Raw genomic sequence first — 7,154 nt, 5'->3', positions numbered from 1 at the left:
CTCTGTGCTGGAGCGCACTACCTGAAGGATGTTCTGGGGGGGGGTGCTATGCCCAATGAGCTCTGGCGCACCTCATGTTCAGTTCATCTTCTGCCGTCCTAGGTGGTGATCAACTCCGTCCGTCTTGAGATGGCTCTTTAAGGCATGGATGATCAGCTCTGTGTGAGGAGAGATCTTGCTAATGGAGCACCATGATTTTTCCCTGTTGGTGGGTGGCTCATTTATCCCCTGCTGATACTGGGAGTGCTGAAGGCTCCTATCTCCACAAAGAAAATGACCCCCTCCTCACCCCCTTTCCCCACCCCCATAAAACTCTAGAACCTGGAGTTCTCACGCTGTCTTTAGATTGTGGTGATCGAGGTTTGCTGATGTCCTGTTTGGTTGATTCCTTCTCTTTCATCTGTGTGGACTTCACTTCAATCTGTCTTTGGGTGCCTCAGAGTCTTGGCAGTGATCATTGCGCCGAATTGTTCCAAGGGCAGTTCAAACAGCTCTGGGGAGTCGTGTCTGATCCTAGAAATCATAGAAGTGTGGAGCTGGCCGGGACCTGAACAGGTCATCTCATCCAGAGACGGGTTGGAAGGAAAAGAACTGGCAGACAGAGGCCACAGATCCCTGAATAAGCCTCCTAGAGAGATCTGTATGAAGGGTCTGGACGGGAGGGACACCCAGAGTAAGCTGCCAGTCAGGGAAAGCATGCAGGAGACTGGGAGAGTGAGGTCCTGGAGAAGTTCTGCAATGGCTTTGGGGGACAAACAGCAGGACACAAGGCTATGAAGCACTGCACAGGATGAGCTGCGCCTTCCCAAATTCACTGATTCTGTGGAGCAATGAAGAGCAGGCATGGGCAGAGCTCTCCCTCTCTGACTCCTCGTAGGGGTCGCCAACCCATAGCACCACGGGGATGGCAGGCTCTGCAGCCCACCAGAATTATTGTGTGCCAGGTCTCAGGGGACGCAGAAATGAAAGCTTATCATTGAAGTTGATTGCTAAATAGTTTGGAAACGATACACCTTGCCGGGCAATAAAATTCAAGCCTGTTCCATCTTCATTTTCACTCAATAGCCAGGCACCACTCTGGACCTTGTGCGAGGAAACTCTGTCATCGAATTCTTGCTTGCTCAGATTGGTTGCTTTTTGATCACCATCATCTTCCCTTCATAGTTGATGTGTTCATACAGGGTGATCTCGGGATTCGTCAGGTTTTCAGTAATCAGGTTGAGAGACGAAATCTTGTCATCCATTTCTTCACCAACAAAGCTGTGTTCACCTTCCTCAAACACCAGGAACTTGCCTGAATAATTAGGATTCTCATAGGCCACCCAGGGTTGGCCAGTGACCTTTACAGAGGAGACACATTGGCTCCATCCTACAGGCTTCAAGTCAGCGATGTCAGAAGTGAATGCTTTGGATCTACCTTTGAAGTCTGCATGCTCATAAATGGTGATCCCATTCATCCTGCTGGCTGTGACGGGATCTTTGTGATTGGTTCTTGGAGAAGAAGCAAGTGACTGAGAAGCTGTGGAGAGAGAACAGAGTCACAGCGTGAGAGGCAGCCTCTGATTAGTGGAGACTGACTGTGCTGGGAAGGGAAATAAGTGTCATTTGCAACAACAGATAAATACACAAATGTACAGAGGGAACGGGCAAACTCCTTCCTCAAACGTTGAGCCAGCGGGGATAAGAGCGGGGGTTTTCCCCACCATCTGACCCCAAGGTCTCTTCCCTGCTCTGTACTCCACGGTCTATGAAAAATTGCATTTTGGGTAAATGGAAATGTTTTGTTTTGATAAAATTGAAATGTTTCATTCTGCTTTTGACTCTTTAATATGTTATTTTTACATTCTTTTATTTTATATTTCAGCAGGGCAGAATAATCATTTTAAAATTACAATATAAAATAAATCCAATAAAAGCGGTAACTGGTGTCATACCTTTGTAACAGGGAGGCTTGTCCTATGGGCTCTAGAGCCTGGGACTAAGCCAGCCCTGCTTACAGGAGGAGCCCCACTTGGGTGGAATCAGGTGCTCCAAGTTGGGCCAGTGAAGGGGTGGGCTATTCCTGGGCTATAAATGGTCAGAGGGAGTTCAGTGAGGGCAACACTCGAAGGGGACGGCGCTGTGAAGCTGCATAGAAAGAGGGTCTCCTTCTGCTGTGGTCCCCAAGGAAAGGCCAATACCTCAGGGAGGAGGGGCTGTGACCAGCTTAAGACTGAGGAGAGGATTTCTTTTGTGTTTGTTTTGAGAATTTTGTTGATTCAGTAATAATAAAAAAGTGCTCCAAGATGGGCTGTGATTGAAAGAAACTGTGCAGAGTTTGTTGAAGGTGCTCAGAAGAAGAGGAAAACAAGGCACTGCAGAGGAACTCCTGGCTGTGAACAGGTGTTTGGGAGGCAGTTGACCCCGTTCCTATAATATCATTATTATACATTATACTTTACAATGAAAAATCATTTCAAAATTGCAAATCAAATGGTGCAAAATTATGGCAATCAAACTGTTGCAAAAGCTGTGTCTCAGCTGGAGTATTGTGTCCAGTTCTGGGTGCCACATTTCAGGAAAGATGTGGACAAATTGGAGAAAGTCCAGAGAAGACCAACAAAATGATTAAAGGTCTAGAAAATAGTTTTGTTTAGTTTGGAGACGAGAAGACTGAGGGGGGCATAACAGTTTTCAAGTACCTAAAAGGTTATTACAGTGAGGAAGTGAAACATTGTTCTCATTAATCTGGAAGACAGGACAAGAAGCAATGGGTTTAAATGCAGCAAGGCAGGCTTAGGTTGGACATTAGGAAAATCTTCCTAAATGTCAGGGTAGTTAAGCACTAGAACAAAGTACCTGGAAAAGTTTTGGAATCTCCATCACTGAGGTTTTTAAGAGCATGTTAGACAAACACCTGTCAGGAATGGTCTAGTTATTACTTAATCCTGCCTTGAGTGCAGGGACTGGACTAGATGACCTATTGAGGTCCCGTCCAATCCTACACTTCAATGACACTGCTATGATTCCAGCAGGATTCAACCAGAACATTTAAACCGCACTGAAAAGTTTTGTTTCAAATAATTTTTCAAAATGAAATTTCATCAGAATCAACACATTCCTGTAGAATGTTTTGATTTCAATTAATCTGCATTTTCTAACAAAAAAATGTGTCTTCTAAAAACTTTGTGACCGGCTCTCATCGCTGTAAGGATCTCAGAGCATGAGTAAATGTCTCCCCAGAGCAGAGACACTCACAGCTCTGGGGGCTGCGTTGGCTTTACATCAGTGCGTGTCAACCTTTTATGGCTCAGGACCCATTTGTAAACCGGGATGACCTGCCATGACCCAGTAAATAGCTTTAGTGCTATTTAGTGCTATCTGGCTCACTGAATATTTCTCGCCCACGATATACAATACATACACTGCTGTAATGAGTACTAAATAAGTACTTGGCGAGTACCATAGCAGCAGCTCCTGCGACTCCTGTCCCACAGGACTGGCTGGGCTCGGCTCCTTGTTCTGGGCGTTGCAATCGCTGGGGTTGCAATGCTGCTCGATTTGGGCACAGTCCCACCCCCTGACAGGAAGGCAACCAAACCATATTTGTGTGTGTGGCATTGTGATCTGTCGCACGGGATCTCAGCACCACTCACTGAAATTTTCCTGGCCGTCATCATGTCAGAGGGTGGCTGGGTTAAAGCTGAAGAGAGAGGACACAACACAGATAGAAGAAGTGAAGAGACGGGCTATGGGCAAAGCGGAAGAGCTAGAGAGAGAGGGAGGAAAATGAGAGAACTGAGAGAGAAAGGGTCATTATGGAAGCATGGGATTTCCATGGGAAATTTCCAATTTTTGCTGAAACGTTTTGATTTTCCCTTTGAGAACATCCAAACAAAACGTTTCATTTCAGGGCTGTTCAACATGAACCTGTATCAGCCCAGTGCCGAGGCGCCTCAAGGGAGTTGAAGCTCAGGTGCTTTGTGCCTGGTTCTCTTCTATGACCTGGGCCTCACTCAGATCACACGTCCATGATGACAGATTCAGATGGTGCAGATAGAAGTCACACGACTGAGGTGTATCAGGGGAGAAATATTCTTGGCAGGGAGCCTGCCGCAGAGGGAAATATGAAGGCATGCAGTGCCCAAAACTACATGTCAAACTGACTTGAAAGAAAATCTTTTGACATTTACCAAACAACTTTTTGGAACTTTACGGTCTGTGAAATAATTGATGGTTTTTCTTCCACTTTTGGACATAAACAAATGTCAAATGATTAGAATTTCCTATCTCACAAATTGCAGTTTTTGCTCAGCTGAATTTGTACAGTACGGACTCACTTCCTGTAGTGCATGCTCTTCCCCTCCTCCTCTTGGCCTCAGCTCAGGGAACCTCTGAAGATTGGGCTATTCTATAGCTGCCTAAATATGGATATAGGCGCCTACTTTTAGGCCCTCAACTGAAAATGTTCATGTTAATCTCTGTGCCTTAGTTTCCCCATCCGTACAAGAAGGATAGTAATACTGCCCTTCTTCTTCTTTGTCATGATTTAGTAACGAAGGATTGTAACGCAACGAACTCACCTGAATTCACACTGCCAGTGGCCAATCCCCTTCCCCTTCCCCTGCCCCAGTTCATTGAGACAAGTGACCCTTGCAAATGTTTGAATGCTGACAACTCTGCACAAACCCCAGCACAAGCAGGTTGCTCTTTTTCCTCCGCACAAGAACTAAAGATCACACACATGCATTTCGCTTAGTGTCAGCATTTACTTCCTTCAACATACTGTTATGCGGGAGGCTGGGTGGCTCCCAGCAAGTGAGTCTTTGATCTACAGACAGTCACACGCCTCACTGAAGCTATGGGCATTGTACCCACCTTTCATTCAGGCTAAATAACATAGCAGTTAAATATGCCTTTGTTCCATGACAGTTGTAAAAATGGAAGCCACCACCCAAAAGACTGTACTGGATGCAAACACAGGGGCTGGGGATTCATTTGTGAGGAGCTGTGTGCATGTCTGTAAGTCAGAAGCAGCCAGAAAGCAGGGAAAGAGAGACAGAAAGCCAAGGACACAGCACGAGAAGTACTTGTTGAGTGGCCCTAAGAGAAAGCCAATAGAGAGAGAGGTTTTTGGATAGAGCTCTGGCTGGAAAAAGACTTGAATTGTGAGGAAGGAAACTTTCTCCAGTCGTCTGATTCCTGCTGCATTCAGGGAACTGGTAAATAAACAGGATTGTATCAAAGAAATATCTGACTCTGTCATCAATATCTCCTCCTAATGGAAACCACCCATAAGGACTCAAATATTGGTTAACTACTTGAGGTAAAAAGAGGTTTGTGCTTCATTCCTGTGGTATCTGCTGTTTCTGCCTACAAAAAATATTATCTCCCCTTCCTATACTCTGTGGTGTGGTCTGCCCCAGCACTTGTGCTCTCAGAAATTACCTCCCCTAAATAGAAGAGGTGCACTCTCATGCCTGGTGGTAGCAATAGCATCTCCTCCCTTTTAAATTCCTCCTGCAGCTTCTATCAAATTGTCTCAGGGGATGTTGTAAGATCATGTGAACCGTGCATATTAAACCCACAAACTCTCCACAATTCTTCTCTAGATGCTTTAAGCAGCTGCCAAGACACAGAATAATAAGAAGTTAACAGTTTATACCTTTGCTTCTGGCTTCAGCTTCTGACACTTGCAGAGTTCTCCTTGCACCTTCTTATCGGCTGCTGCTACAGACAAGAGCTACCCTGTCCAACCAGCTTTATACCTGAACACCGGCCGCTCACTATCACACTAGCACATAGCTGTCCAATAGGAACTCACAACTTGTGTTATCTGGGCCCATTAGCAACTGATTGGCCTGGAATAATGCCAGGACATAACAACAACGTGACTGGAGAATTTCTTTTGCAATATTTATTCAGAAGCGTTCCTTAGAAACATGCACATGTCATGAAGCAGGGAACATTATACATCCCCAGACAGACAGAGGGGACGATAATGAAACCAGATACGTAGCTCTTTGAGTGAAGCTCTGGTCAAGTTAGTCTTGGTAGCAGGGAGCCAAATCTCTGCCTGCCCTTACAATGGACACTGAGGCAGAACAGAGCAAGGTGGCGGACTCCAGATGGCAATGTGGAATCTGAGGTAGCTAAGGAGCTTTGCAATTTCTATGACACTCACACAAGGGAGGGAGAAGCCCAAAATGTATGAATATCAATGTTATGAGCAGAATAAATGGGCAAAATGTGACGCAAACCTTGAAATTGACACCCCCTCCCCAAAGCATACAGGAGGTCGTTTCAAGGAGTTTGTTTAAAAGGGGATATGAACTATGCTGAAGTTGCAACCCAAATGTAGGGTTATGTCAGAAAATGAGGGGAGGGCTGTTTGGGGAGTTACCAAGATTGATGAGTCGTATAATAGATTTGAGTGAATAATTGTTTTTTTGGTTTGGTGGCCAAACTGAAAAATCCAAAAAACAATTCCTTTCATTTCTATCCAAAACGGATTCATTTTAGTTTTTTCCTGAAAAAACAAAAAACAAAACAAAAAATAAAATAATGTTAAAACAAAACACTTTGTTCAATCTGAACCAAAAAAATCAGTGTTTTGTTTGTTTTTTCGTCTTTTTAAAACTACGGTTACATTTTGAAACAAGGACCCCAAAACAGATGTGCCACATATTGTCACACTAGTCCATGCCTGTCTGGCACATTTCAATACCTGAAGGACTTTGGAGGACAGGATTAGAATTCAAAATGACCCTGACAAATTGGAGAATTGGCCAGAATTTAACCAGACGAAATTCAATAAAGTTAATTGCAAAGTACATCATTTAGGAAGGAACAACTACAAAATGGGGAGTATCTGTCTAAGGCCTGGTCTACAGTAGAAACTTGGGTTGACGGAAGCTGCCTTACTTCAACCTAATAACGTATGTGTCTACACTACCAGGTCCCTTCTGCCGATGTAACTCACTTGTTACATTGATTTAAGTGCTCCACCTCTGCTTAATTCGATGTTGATGGGCTTACTTCATTTGTGTCCACAAAACATGGTGGGAACATGTGGTAGGAGTGGAAAAGAGTCTAAGGCTTTTTAAGGAGTCAGGGTTTAAACTTGCAGGAAACATTTATCAGTTTGTGAAGGGTGCCCCAGCTTCTTAGGACAT

General features: G+C 44.6%; 1 pseudogene; it reads right to left on the bottom strand.

The window, feature by feature from the left end:
* Window positions 1-25: 25 nt before the first annotated feature.
* On the bottom strand, window positions 26-5,730 carry LOC137143984 (epidermal differentiation-specific protein-like; annotated as a pseudogene).
* Between the last annotated feature and the right edge of the window lie 1,424 nt (window positions 5,731-7,154).

Source organism: Emydura macquarii, unplaced genomic scaffold (assembly GCF_026122565.2).
Source record: "Emydura macquarii macquarii isolate MOO-44397 ecotype Brisbane River unplaced genomic scaffold, CSIRO-AGI_Emac_v2 contig_3375, whole genome shotgun sequence".
In the NCBI taxonomy this organism is placed as follows: domain Eukaryota; kingdom Metazoa; phylum Chordata; order Testudines; family Chelidae; genus Emydura; species Emydura macquarii.
The sequence above is the reverse complement of the archived record's forward strand: the minus strand, read 5'-3'. Positions and strand labels throughout refer to the sequence as shown.